The following is a 15,045-nucleotide window of genomic DNA, read 5'->3' as shown; positions in this document are numbered from 1 at the left end:
TTAACTTTTGTTGCCCGCCAAGTCCTGCTCCTTGCTAACTCTAGAAAATCAGAAGTAGTTTTGATTTGTTTTAAGAGCAGTACTTTATCCCTGACTTTGGCAAGGTCCTAATGTAATTACCTTTTAAGATCAGATTACTTTGCAAAAACATGCACATATGCCACCTCCAATGCTGTTAGTTGCATTTATCTAAATCAAACATTCTGGGTTTCTTGAACTGATTTAATGTGAGTGAAAAGAATAGAGAAGCAAAAATACCATGACTTGCCAAATACTGTGGAGTTGCATCAGACACAAATTAATGTATGAGAATGTACTGAGGGAATTTAACTATAAACCTTTGGCATGGAGCAAAAGTGGAGGACAAAGGAGCAGAGGGGTGAAGAGAAAGGAGGAGGAGGAAGAGGAAACAATTTAAATAGTGCTGGTGATCTATTACAGGTGGACGTGTGCCCAGGAGATCAAACAGCAACTGAGAAGCTGGTCACCCTGCATCCACAAATTCACAAATAGTTCATTGAAGAAATTACATTTCCAAACATGATTCACTAAGTGTTGCCATTAGAACATGCAAAACACTTTACAATTTAAACCTGGTGTCAGTATTTTCCGCCTGGCATTGACTGTACTACTCAATGCCAAGAAAATATGCTTATTTAAGAATCATTAGGAGCACTTTTGCCATAAGACGACAGACAATCAACAAATTTAAAATACCCTTCAACACATTTACCACATTTAAAATGCGACTCCTCCTGAAATTACCATTGTACAAGAATACATAAATTTTGAAATGACAAACATTCAAGAAACAAGCTCCTCTGGTCTGTGAAGAATAGCCCTAGGTCACAAATCAAAGCATATTTGGAGGTCTTAATTGGTCCCTTGGCTTTTCTTGAATTATTATGGGAGAGGAGGGAGACAGGAAGTCGGTTATTACTGCTCTGAAACAAACAGACAATAGTTATTTCTCCAGCAAAATGGGCTTACTTGAGATCAACAAAGAATTGCAAATACGGTCTATAGCCAAGCTGAGCCACTGTGAAATCCCCACAGAGCAAGCAGAGAACTCTTTCAAAGAGTAGAAAAGGAAGTCGAAGTGCTGTAGTAAACAAAGAGTCTATTGGAGGAACTGAGAGTTGGAAGCATAGTGACTTTTCATTGGCTGAGTTGTGACAGTCTCTCATTGGCTGAGCTCTTGCCAGGTGAGAAAAGGAAGTCTTTCTTCCTCATGTAGGCCTCCAGTATTGCCAGGGGACATGGGCCCTCCCCATCCTGGCCTCTCAATTGTTTTCACTGAGGTTTGGGTTTATTACTTTTTATGTTATAAAGTCCATTTTCTCTCTACTCTGATTAACCTGTTCTATTTCAGTTAAAACCAAGAGGAAACTGTGATATATCTAGCATATTGAACAGAGTGGATCATTTTTCTCCTTCTTCTATATGCTAAAAAGTAATCATCACTAATAATTATTATTATTTTGACTATTTCTATACTTTCCACACACCTGCAATTACTTCCTCCACTGAAGGCTTGAGTCCCTCAAAGTATTCCATGAGTGTTAGAATCAACTTCTTTCAAACTCCTGTTAACACTGAAATTTTATCTTCTACCCATGAATCATAAATGTTCTTAATGGCTTCCAGAAGGGTGAATCTTGTCCAGAAGGGAATTTTCTCAATCAACTTTCAAATATACAATATAGTATTATTAACTGTAGTCACTACTCTGTACATTAGAGCCCCAGGATTTATTTATTTTCTAACTGGAAGTTTGTACATTTTGACTAAGGTGGTGTTTTCTAAACTTGAGAAATCTGAAGAATTCTGAGACATTTGTTAACTGTAAGGATTCCACTTCCCACTACCCTATTCAGACCAATTGAAATAGAATCATTTTCTGGGAGGGGTTTGGAAATCTCTAAATGTAACAAATCCCCCCAAGAGATTTTTATCACGAGGCATATTAGGCAACACTGCTTGAAGTCAGTAGTGGCTCACATTTATTGAACACACACTGCCTACAGGGTACATTTCTAAGTGCTCTGTGTGTATTTGCTCATTTACTCCTAACAACAACTCTGTGCAGTATTGTCTCGGTGTCATTCTGCAAAGTAAGTGCCCCTCTTCAGCAATCCATTAAGGGTGGATTTTTTACCATTTGAATTTCAGGGCAATCTCATTTCCCATATTCGTAGTTTCTTAGATTCTAAGCTTTTGAATGCCTTTGAGATTAAACACCAATTCAGTTCTCTTTATAAAACACACCATAAACTTCTTTGCATAACATAAGAGCTCCATATATAAGAGATCAAAGGGTCATTCTGCTTTTTGTCCAGTGCTTTTGGCAGTGCAGAAGCCTACCTTGATTTAGGAGATGTGGAGACAGAAGCTGGCAGCAGAACCTGCTGCTGAAAGCAGAGACCTTTTGAGTTCCTCTGGCTGGGAGTCGGAGTCCTGCAGAAATTGAACCAGGAAAAGGAAAACAGAAAGATCATCTGGTCTGGCTGACTCCACTAGCTCAGATCCTGGCTGGGGAAGAGAATTTCAGTGCAGAAGAGAAAGGTAATAGATATTTCTAGTTTCCTGTCACACCCGTTCTTCCACAGGCTTATCCACATTCTAATCAGCCTTCTGAGACTAATAGTTTCCAGCTTACTAAAAGCCCATACTCATCTTTCCGATTCCTTTTATACTTGCCTGATTTGCACATTTTATGCTTTCAAAGTCTGTGATTATTCAATAACACAAAAGCTAATGCTTCTAAACTTTGTGCCATGCATTTCCAACCTGGAGGCAATCAGAACAAATGTGTGTGTTGCTTCCTTAACAACTATAATCCTAACTCCTTCAATGTGAGGAAGCTTTCCTTGCTCTGAAATTCAAAATCACCCTCTTGAAACTTAAAAACATACTTTAAATACCAATTACTGTGCAAGTTTTCTTTTCATTCTCATTCAGAGTTTTCTATTTAATCCTAGCATAGTAAGGCAGAAAAGGAATCCATATTACCATTTTTTCCCTTAGATAAAGCTAAAAAAGAAGACTTCCCTGGTGCTCCTGTGGTTAAGAATCCTCCTGCCAATTCAAGGGACACAGGTTCAATCTCTGGTCTGGAAAGATTCCACATGCTACGGGGAAACTAAGCCCACATGCCACAACTGCTGAGTCTGTACTCTGGAGCCCAGTGGTCCACAACAAGAGAAGCCATAACAATCAGAAGGCTGCACACTGCAACGAAAAGCAGCCACTGCTTGCCACTAGAGAAAGCCTGACCCAGCAACAAAGACCCAGCGCAGCCATAAATAAACAAATAAAAATATTAAAAAAAAATTTTTTAAGCTGAAAGAGAAAGATTCGATGAGGTTAATGATTTGTCTAAAAGCATGCATTTGGTAGGAGGAAGAAGCAGACTTTGAGAACTGTGTCTGATTTTGAAGTCCATGCTCTTTCCACCATATTGTGATATTCAGTGTTCAAGCTACTTGGTTCATTGTTTCACAGGTGCATGAATTATCCCAAGTAGAAGAAAACATGTTCATTTAAACATAGAGCGCAAAGCATGCAGCAGGAATGCCATAAAAAAAGAAGTGATGATTTCTCTCCTCAGTCACGCCAACTTCACTAAATCACCTTCCAAAATCTACAAATCAAAAAGACTCAAACTGATTGCTTAGAATTCTTATACCAAAATCAGAAATCATTGGGTGATATTCCCCAGTGATATCATTGGGTGATACAGTACCTCTGCTCAAACAATCTTACATTTGTTCCAGTGGGTTTCATACTCTGTGACCTCCTTGCTTTATGCGTCTCCACTCAGTAGACGAGTAACTGCAGTGACACAGGATCTGTGTTCTTACCAACAATTACCTGGGATTGTCCAACACAGGGAAAGCTTTACTGCCCATTGAAAATTACTCACTTGGAACTTTAAAAACTTAAGTCAGGACATCATTTTTAATAAGTCTGTATGTTCTCCTGTCTGTTTTGCATGACAGTGCTCACTCAGTTGCATTTGACTCTTTGTGGCCCCATTTACTGTAGCCCACCAGGGTCCCATGGAATTGCCCATGGAATTTTCCAGGCAAGAATATATACCCAAAGGTAAAATTCTGTTCAGTATCTTAGTATAGAATGGATGAGATAACAATTATGTACAGATCTCTTCCAAAACATCACCTTTCAGCTAAGAAAAAATGTTGAGGTATTAACTGGGTGGAGTTCAAATTCTCTATTCACTCAACTGCTGCTGCTGCTGCTAAGTCGCTTCAGTCGTGTCCGACTCTGTGTGACCCCAGAGACGGCAGCCCACCAGGCTCTCCCGTCCCTGGGATTCTCCAGGCAAGAACACTGGAGTGGGTTGCCATTTCCTTCTCCAACGCATGAAAGTGAAAAGAGAAAGTGAAGTAGCTCAGTCAAGTCCAACTCTTAGCAACCCCACGGACTGCAGTCTACCAGGCTCCTCCATCTATGGGATTTGCCAGGCAAGAGTACTGGAGTGGGGTGCCATTTCCTTCCCCAATGCATGAAAGTGAAGTCGCTCAGTCGTGTCTGACTCTTCGTGACCCCATTCACTCAACTAGACCTATAAAATCTGAGTCTGCCTGATTCTCTCCAGGGCCACTGCCCTTCTCCCTTCTTCTTCTCACCCTGACTAGTGCAATGGCCTCTTCTCTTGCCTTACCGCAGTTCATTCTCTTAACAGCACAGGGATATTTTTAGATAGTAAGCAAACGGTTTTATTTGTTTACTCACCTATTTAAAATCCTTCAAATTCTTGGAGAGAGCCCTGAGCTAGGAACTTGTGAGGAGCTCAGAGGGAGGAGGGTGAGAGAAGCTCGCAGGAGGGAGGGCTTCAGTTATCCTGAGTGACGAGAGTGTGAGGAGCTTTGAGTGAGGAGGGTGAGAGGAGCCCTGAGGTAGGAGAGTGAGAAGAGCCCTGAGCGAGAAGGGTGAGAGGAGCCGTAAGTGAGGAGAGCCAGAGAAGCCCCGAGGGAGGAAGTTGTTCAGAGTCCTGAGTGACGATGCTGTGAGGAGCTTTGAGAGAGGAGGGCAAGAAGAACCTCTGAGGGAGGTGGGAGGAGCCTCAAGTGACAAGGTGGGAGGAACCCCGAGTGACGAGGTGGGAGGAGCCCCGAGTGAAGAGAGGGAGAAGAGTGAAATCAATTGAATAAATGAGTGAATGAATAACAGTTTCTTAAATTTTAAAATATAGACCTGCTTCACAAAAATCGTAGTGCCAGAACATATTTATTGTGAGGTGTTCATCTAAATGGCAAATGGTAATTGGTGCGAGAAAATATGCCTATTATTAATATTTATCGTGATGTGTTCAAGCAGAGGAAGTTCACTCCACTCCCACCCTACCCTGATGCGTTTTTTGTAAAGGTCTCTTACTTTGTCCATTTTTGGCTGACTGACAACTAAACGCAAAATCCTGGAATAATATCCAGACTGTACTAGCTGAACAGTATACTCTGTTAGTCACTCAGTCATGTCCGACTCTTTGTGACCCCATGAACTATATAGCCCTCCAGGTTTCTCTGTCCATGGGATTCTCATCAGTTTTTACTTTCTGGCCGAGCTGCTGGGTATGTGAGATTTTAGTTCCCTGGCCAGAGATGAAACCTGTGTCCCTGCAGTGCAGGTGGGAAATCCTAACCACTGGGCTGCCAGGGAAGTCCCAAGGGGTCATTGTATTTGTACTAAGGATCATCAGTTGGGTGAAATTTATCAGTTTAAATCAATCAAGCAGTGGTAGCTGTTTTGGTGTTGACAGATTTGATTGCTAATTAATCATAACATCAGTTAGATGTCCTTTAAATTTCACATAAAGGTTTGGTTTTTTGTTTTTTTTTTTTAAGGAATCTGCTTTGGGAATTTAAGTAAACAGTCATTGCTTGTTATTTTGTTAAGCTCACTACTTTTCTGATGGACTAACAATACTTGATGAAGTCAATAGCCAGCAGTTAGTCAAATTACAAAACTGAGAATCGTCAATAGAGGCATAATCTGTGAATAAATGACAAAAATTGCTCAGCTCCTGGATTCTAGATTATAATTACCTTACCTACCACTTACTTAACAAATACGTATTTATTCTGGGTTAGGCAGGTGAAAGAGCTGTCTGGATTCTAGAAGGAGATTCTTCAAATCATGCTTAAAGGCTCAAATTGAGCTTTTGCCTAATCAGGTCTGTGATATATTTTCAAGATCCAAGATGAAGTATGATCCATAATGACTGTCCTTCATTTCTACTTCAGAGAGTAGCCTGAATCTCTCTGGATCCCATTCAGCCTGAAACTTCACTTTAATCTATATTATGTCAGCTAGTTTCTCTCTCAAAGGCAAATGAAAAATATGTAGAGTCCCATTTCCCCAAGATCTTTCATCTAGACTGAAAGTAAATCCAGATGCTTAAATTTTTTAACATATTTAGACAGAATCATTTAGTTTCTTACTTTCAAAATATAATCTTTTAAATTTAGATCTGAATGACAAGTGTGAAGAATAAGCAAACATGCAGAACAATAAGACAAATTTACATTCACAAGTTTTATTACATCAACTGAGTCACAAGAGCTTCACATGCTCTAATAAACCCAGGGAATGCATAAGAGCCAACAATGCCAAAAACAAATTAAAAGAAAAGTTCAGATGTCAGACTTGGTTCATTGACATCTTTGGAAATGGATTATTTTTGAGTTGAAAATCTGCTTTGAAAATAAATCTTACCATTATTTAAAGAGAGTTTTATTTTTTAAAGTTAAAATAATCACTAGCATAAGAAAAAGTCTTGGTTTAAAAAAATCTAAAGTCTAATAGTAACTTTTAAAAAAATCAAGTGAGGAAATTAAAAGATGGAATATATGCTATAAGTCACAAAAAACTTGGGCACAAATTGAGTAGTTCTTAAAAACTGAGGTATAGACTGCTCAAATATAGCAGTTCACATATAGGGGTAAATTGCTCTAATATATTTTTCTTCACTTCACAGGATCACAACACAACTTGAGCATGAAGGAGAAAAGGTGTGAGTTAATTTTGATAATGCTATAATTTCTCTTCCTCCAAAATCGATTTGTGTTGTGTTTAAATGTTAACAAAGCGAAACTTAGAAAAAACTTAATCATATACAAAGTGAATTAAGACAATGGTTTCTGCTGAATTTAATTCAAAGTGAATTTGAAAAAACAGGAATAAACTATTGGTATTTAATGGAACTGTATGCCAACTCACACTTTATTCAAGTCAACATCATTAATCTAATTCTCTATTTTAAATGAACATTAATTTACCTTTCAAACTAAGCTTATAGGTTAAAATGTCTTTGACACAAATTGCTGTGAAGAATTTTTACTGAGAATTATTTCAAATCCAAAGAAAATAGCCCCCATGGTAAAAATGAGATTTAGTTAGTGTTGCTATACATTATTTTTTTATTAATACTTATTAACCTGGTTTAACTTTTCTCATGCTTTATAGAAAAAAAATGTAGAAGAGTGTTTCATTTGATCAAAATCCATATTTATCCAGCTGTACATTTCCTGCATTTCTAGCTTCTGGATAGCCCAGAGGCATCCAGAGACTTGGCTCAAAAGTTTCTATAGTTACTCATTAGCAGCACTTAATCATTATCAATCCAGAGAAACAGTTTGAGATCTGGGTCACTCTTGAGTGTTAAAGTCAATCTTGCATTAATTAGAACTGATTTAACTGCAAACCAAAGAAATGTATCCCTGAGATATAGAGCATCCAGAGCACTGAAATGAGTGTGAACTTTATAAGTATCTTAATGCTTTATCTTCATTTTATTCTAATCTCAAGCTGGAAAATTCATGTTCCTTAGAAAAGATTATGTACCACTAGTCAGTGGCACAGAAAAGGCAATGGCACCCCACTCCAGTACTCTTGCCTGGCAAATCCCATGGACAGAGGAGCCTGGTGGTCTGCAGTCCATGGAGTCACTAGGAGTCGGACACAACTAAGCGACTTCACTTTCACTTTTCACGCATTGAAGAAGGAAATGGCAACCCACTCCAGTGTTCTTGCCTGGAGAATCCCAGGGACTGGGAAGCCTGGTGGGCGGCTGTCTCTGGGGTTGCACAGAGTCAGACACTACTGAAGTGACTTAGCAGCAGCAGCAGCAGTAGTCAGTGGCAAGCTGGTACATGTTTAACAATACCTCTGTAGAAAAGATAAGCTAACCCTGTGGAAAATTCTGAAAGAGATGGGAATGCCAGACCACCTGACCTGCCTCTTGAGAAACCTATATGCAGGTCAGGAAGAAAGTTAGAACTGGACATGGACAACAGACTGGTTCCAAATAGGAAAAGGAGTCCGTCAAGGCTGTATATTGTCACCCTGCTTATTTAACTTATACACAGAGTACATCACAAGAAACACTTGGGCTGGAAGAAGCACAAGCTGGAATCAAGATTGCCAAGAGAAATATCAGTAACTCAGATGTGGAGATGACACCACCGTTATGGCAGAAACTGAAGAACAGCTAAAAAGCCTCTTGATGAAAGTGAAAGAGGAGAGTGAAAAGTTGGCTTAAAGCTCAACATTCAGAAAACGAAGATCATGGCATCTGGTCCCATCACTTCATGGCAAATAGAAGGGGAAACAGTGGAAACAGTGTCAGACTTTATTTTTGGGGGCTCCAAAATCACTGCAGATGGTGACTGCAGTCATGAAATTAAAAGATGCTTACTCCTTAGAAGGAAAGTTATGACCAACACAGATAGCATATTCAAAAGCAGAGACATTACTTTGCCAACAAAGGTCTGTCTAGTCAAGGCTATGGTTTTTCCAGTGGTCGTGTATGGATGTGAGAGTTGGACTGTGAAGAAAGCTGAGCACTGAAGAATTGATGCTTTTGAACTGTGGTGTTGGAGAAGACTCTTGAGAGTCCCTTGGACTGCAAGGAGATCCAACCAGTCCATCCTAAAGGAGATCAGTCCTGGGTGTTCTTTGGAAGGACTGATGCTAAAGCTGCAACTCCAGTACTTTGGCCACCTCATTCGAAGAGTTGACTCATTGGAAAAGACTGATGCTGGGAGGGATTGGGGGCAGGAGGAGAAGGGGATGACAGAGGATGAGATGGCTGGATGGCATCACCGACTCGATGGACATGAGTTTGGGTGAACTCCAGGAGTTGGTGATGGACAGGGAGGCCTGGCGTGCTGCAACTGATGGAGTCACAAAGAGTCGAACACGACTGAGAGACTGAACTGAACTGAACCCTAATCATAACCCTAACCCTAAAAAGGGACTTCCCCCGTGGCTCAGCTGGTAAAGAATCTGCCTGCAATGAGGGAGACCTTGGTTTGATCCCTGGGTTGGGAAGATCCCCTGGAGAAGGGAAAGGCTACCCACTCCAGTATTCTGGCCTGGAGAATTCCATGAACTATACAATAAAAAGAGTCAGACACGACTGAGCGACTTTCACTTACTTACTGTAGAAAAGGAGGAGGAAGAGAAGGAGATGTTTCTGACTGGCAGCACTGCCAAATACCATGGTGTAAATACTTCCACTGTGGCTAATTTCCAGCTGCCAGTGGAATATCAGAGAATGCAGAATTGGGAATAGAGGCTCAGTAGCTAAGAGTCAGACATGACTGAGAGACTTCACTTTCACTTTTCACTTTCATGCATTGGAGAAGGAAATGGCAACCCACTCCAGTGTTCTTGCCTGGAGAATCTCAGGGACTGGGGAGCCTGGTGGGCTGCCGTCTCTGGGGTTGCACAGAGTCGGACACAACTGACGCAACTTAGCAGCAGTAGCACCGGCAGCAGGACACCATTATGTAGTATTTATTTCCACTATACAGATCCAAAGACATCAGTGAACTCAAGAACATATATAATAGTGAAATGGAGTAAAATAAAAGTGATGGCTTGAGTATTTATTACTTTTGTCTTTTATACATTGGGTTCAAGTTTATATAATGAAATTTTTAATCATGGCTGAGTTTCACAATCACTTTACCAAGTTCCTGAAAATTAAACAAGCATCTCTCATGAGCCAATAAGAGCAGATTGCAGCACAGCCCAGTTATCTTGGTCATCTCTCTCCTTGGGTCTGTTTTTGTTCTTTTCCAAAACCACTAAGGAATTTAATCGTGTGAATGCTACATACCATGGAGATTCTTAAATATTATTTTTTCATCTATTTTGAAACAGTTTGTATTATTGACTAGATGCTATTTAGGAACCTTTGTGGGTTTCATCTTTTGTTTGCTTGTTTTTTATTTCCATTAGTTTATATTTTCTTGAGACTTACTAATTTTTCATTTTGCTACAGTGTGATTTGAGAATGTGGCCCATATCGTTTCTACTTTTAAAGTTCAGATTTTATTGTTGTGAAATATTTTTGTTAGTAATAAGGATAATAAAAGATAATAAAAGTTACTATTTATGGAGTATATCCCAGAAACATTACATTATCTTCTCAAGAATCTGATAGAGAAGTGTTTTAACTCTGAATACCTATGAAACAAAGTGAACAAAACCCTCTTTGCAATGCTTTGTTGGTGAGTACAGTCCCAGGCAGCAAGGGCAGGGAATGAGGAATAAAGAAGGAGGAAAGGCTATCAAGACAGCTGCACGGTCACCCAGGACATCTCCAGGTAACTATGTGGAACCAGTGCACCTCAGAATGGTTCACTAGGAAGGAAGAAGAGAGAGTTTGCCTGTGGATCTTGTCCTCTACCTTCTGATCTCCAAAGTTCACCTTAGCAGGCATTAACACCCTGTGGTAGATTGTTTGCAAAAATGGTCACAGTAATTCCTCCCATTCCTGACTGCATGGTCCTTTGAAATGTGAATGCACAGCAACCCCTAGCAAGAGGAGGAATCTATTTCTCCAGCCAAGACCAAACCTGTGAATCTGGGTTTGATCATGTGACTTTCTTTGGCCAAGGGGACATTAGCAAGTATGACATTGAGCAGAGGTTGAGAAGTGTTTGTGCATCTGGGTTTGCCTTCTCTTGCTGCTGGGAACTTCTACCACCACGAAAATGACCCTGGGCTAATTTGCTGAGTGAGGAGACAGTCATAGAGTTGTCTCAACTGACATTGAGCCAACTGTCAGACATGTGGGTGAAGCCTTCCCCACAAGGATCCTCCCTGGCAAGACCAACCAGCCTGCCAACAAACAGACCTGTTACTTCATTCTATACCCCCAGTCCCAGATGAGCCTGTTCAGACTAAAAGAACTGCCAAGGCATCCTTAGAATGGTGAGATGTTTAAAGGCCTTAAGTTTGTGGGTGTGTAGCAAAAGCCAATTCATGGACTGTACCACACTTCCAGATTGGATTACCTAGCCCATTAATTGGGTGCTGGATAAGCCAGTCCTATGATCAATGTTTTAGTGTTTTCTTGGAGCCCAAAAGAAGTGGGAGAAGTTGTATATCTGGTGCTCCAATCCAATCACTGGAACCACTACAGCTCCTCAAATGATGGCTGTACTGGGTGCCATGCTGAAGCCACACTAAAGAGGAGGTGGGGACAGCCAGTGGTGTGAAAAGACAAAGTGATGGGTGGAATATCCATAGAGCAAGAACCAAAGTGTGGAGGTAGGGTCAAGCAATATGGAGACCTGCATAAGCTGCACAGACAGCAGCTTTTATTATGTGTGAATTCCATTCAGGTATGACCTAAATCAAATCCCTTATGAGTATACAGTGGAAGTGAGAAATACATTTAAGGGACTAGATATGATAGAATGCCTGATGAACTATGGACAGAGGTTCATGACATTGTACAGGAGACAGGGATCAAGACAATCCTCATGGAAAAGAAATGCAAAAAAGCAAAATGGCTGTCTGGGGAGGCCTTACAAGTGCCTGTGAAAAGAAGAGAAGTGAAAAGCAAAGGAGAAAAGGAAAGACACAAGCATTTGAATGTAGAGTTCCAAAGAATAGCAAGGAGAGATAAGAAAGCCTTCCTCAGCGATCAATGCAAAGAAATAGAGGAAAACAACAGAATGGGAAAGACTAGAGATCTCTTCAAGAAAATTAGAGATACCAAGGGAACATTTCATGCAAAGATGGGCTCGATAAACGACAGAAATGGTATGGACCTAACAGAAGCAGAAGATATTAGGTGGCAAGAATACACAGAAGAACTGCACAAAAAAGATCTTCATGACCAAGATAATCACGACGGTGTGATCACTGACCTAGAGCCAGACATCCTGGAATGTGAAGTCAAGTGGGCCTTAGAAAGCATCACTACAAACAAAGCTAGTGGAGGTGATGAATTCCAGTGGAGCTATTTCAAATCCTGAAAGATGATGCTGTGAAAGTGCTGCACTCAATATGCCAACAAATTTGGAAAACTCAGCAGTGGCCACAGGACTGGAAAAGGTCAGTTTTCATTCCAATCCCAAAGAAAGGCAATGCCAAAGAATGCTCAAACTACCTCACAATTGCACTCATCCTATAGGCTGCAGTCCATGGGGTCGCACAGAGTCAGACATGACTGAAGCGACTTAGCAGCAGCAGCAGCAGCACACACTAGTAAAGTAATGCTCAAAATTCTCCAAGCCAGGCTTCAGCAATACGTGAACCGTGAACTTCCAGATGTTCAAGCTGGTTTTAGAAAAGGCAGAGGAACTAGACATCAAATTGCCAACATCTGCTGGATCATGGAAAAAGCAAGAGAGTTCCAGAAAAACATTTCTGCTTTATTGACTATGCCAAAGCCTTTGACTGTGTGGATCACAATAAACTGTGTAAAATTCTGAAAGAGATGGGAATACCAGACCACCTGACCTGCCTCTTGAGAAACCTATATGCAGGTCAGGAAGCAACAGTTAGAACTGGACATGGAACAACAGACTGGTTCCAAATAGGAAAAGGAGTCCGTCAAGGCTGTATATTGTCCCTCTGCTTATTTAACTTATATGCAGAGTACATCATGAGAAACACGGGGCTGGAAGAAGCACAAGCTAGAATCAAGATTGCCCGGAGAAATATCAATAACCTCAGATATGCAGATGACATCACCTTTAGTCCAGAAAGTGAAGAGGAACTAAAAAGCCTCTTGATGAATGTGGAAGAGGAGAGTGAAAAAGTTAGCTTAAAGCTCAACATTCAGAAAACGAAGATCATGGCATCGGTCCCATCACTTCATGGGAAATAGATGGGGAAACAGTGGAAAGAGTGGCTGACTTTATTTTTTTGGGCTCCAAAATCACTGCAGATGGTGACTGCAGCTATGAAATTAAAAGATGCTTACTCCTTGGAAGGAAAGTTATGACCAACCTAGACAGCATATTCAAAAGCAGAGACATTACTTTGCCAACAAAGGTCTGTCTAGTCAAGGCTATGGTTTTTCCAGTGGTCATGTATGGATGTGAGAGTTGGACTGTGAAGAAAGCTGAGCACTGAAGAATTGATGCTTTTGAACTGTGGTGTTGGAGAAGACTCTTGAGAGTCCCTTGGACTGCAAGGAGATCCAACCAGTCCATCCTAAAGGAGATCAGTCCTGGGTGTTCTTTGGAAGGACTGATGCTGAAGCTGAAACTCCTATACTTTGGCCACCTCATGCGAAAAGCTGACTCATTGGAAAAGACCCTGATGCTGGGAGGGATTGGGGGCAGGAGGAGAAGGGGATGACAGAGGATGAGATGGCTGGATGGCATCACCGACTCGATGGACATGAGTTTGGGTAAACTCCGGAAATTAGTGATCGTCGGGGAAGCCTGGTGTGCTGCGATTCATGGGGTCGCAAAGAGTCGGGACACGACTGAACAACTGAACTGAACTGAAGACTCTTAACTTGTAAGTAATGAAAATAACTTGAAATAGCTTAGGGGAAAAAGGTTAAATCCTTGTGGCTTGTCTATTTTGTGTGTAGCAAGCTTCTTTCATGTTGTAGCTGTGCTATCTGTGCCAGGTGTGGTAGTGGAGCTCCCACAGTGGTCTTTGGGTATGGATCTGGCAACATAGTATACAAGCCTCCATTCTCTGGCTCACCAGAAAATTCCATAACTACCTAAGCAATCTGCGGTCAACAAATTTCTTAGCTAACAAGAGGCACAGACTTAGAGACTGAAGTTATTATAAGAGGGGAAGTAGGAGAGGGACAATTAGGGAATTTGACATTGACATGTTAACACTACTATATTTTAAATGAATAAACAACAAGGACCTACTGTATAGCACAGGGGACTCTGCTCAATGTTATGTCATAGCCTAATGGGAAAAGAATTTGAAAAGAATAGATATGTGTATAAGCATAACCGGATCACTTTCCTGTACATCTGAAACTAACACATTGCTAATCAATTATACCCTAACATAAAACATATTAAAAATTTCTTATCTGCTTAAACTAACCATATAGATTGTGTTATTGACAATTAAGAATACTAACTGATGTAGCTGGGCATAGGATTACAGCTTGGGAATCATTTTCTCTCAGAATTTGCAAAGCATTTTCCATGGTCTTCTGTTATGATGTTTCTCTTGAGAAGTTTGATGCCATGCTTGTTCCTAAACTTCTAGATGTGACTAACTTTTCCTCTCAGAAAGTTTTCATGTTATTCTTTTTAATCCCTAAAACTCTGAAATTTCTAGTTGAAATGCCATGGCGTGGATCTTCTCGCATTCATTTGGCAGCCACATACAGTTGTATATGTTGTACACTGCACCACTTTAGGGAGCATTAGGCCCATCTCAATCCATAGACATGCCTGTATGACTTTTCAGAAAGACCCTGTGGACACTCTGTGGGACTTTAGAATCTGGGCACCACTGTCCTTGAGTTCCAGGAAATCTTTCATATAATCTTCTCAACCACTGTCTCTATCCTCTCTCTGGAAAACCTATTTTAGTCAAATATTGGGCTTCCAAGATTAATCTCATTTTCTTATTTTGTCCTCATTTTCCATTCCATGTCTCCTTGTTCCACTTTCCGAGAGATTTTCTCCACTTTATCTTTGAAACTTCTACTGAATAGTTAATTTGAGTTCTGCTATTTTTAATTAATAAGAGTGCTTTCTAAAAATAGCAATTCCTTCTCCAGGA

The 15,045-nt window shown here is 40.5% G+C and overlaps 1 long non-coding RNA gene across 3 annotated transcripts in view; it reads right to left on the bottom strand.

The window, feature by feature from the left end:
* LOC109568110 (uncharacterized) overlaps positions 1-2,773 on the bottom strand; it is a 129,720-nt gene extending 126,947 nt beyond the window's left edge. For all 3 annotated transcript variants that reach the window (XR_011570013.1, XR_011570014.1, XR_011570012.1), the window contains exon 1: positions 2,365-2,773. This is a non-coding gene — a long non-coding RNA (uncharacterized lncRNA). The remainder of the gene's footprint in view (positions 1-2,364) is intronic.
* Positions 2,774-15,045: the final 12,272 nt, after the last annotated feature.

Source organism: Bos indicus, chromosome 13 (assembly GCF_029378745.1).
Source record: "Bos indicus isolate NIAB-ARS_2022 breed Sahiwal x Tharparkar chromosome 13, NIAB-ARS_B.indTharparkar_mat_pri_1.0, whole genome shotgun sequence".
Taxonomy (NCBI): Eukaryota; Metazoa; Chordata; class Mammalia; order Artiodactyla; family Bovidae; genus Bos; species Bos indicus.
Note: the sequence above shows the minus strand (reverse complement) of the source record. Positions and strands in the feature narration are given on the sequence as shown.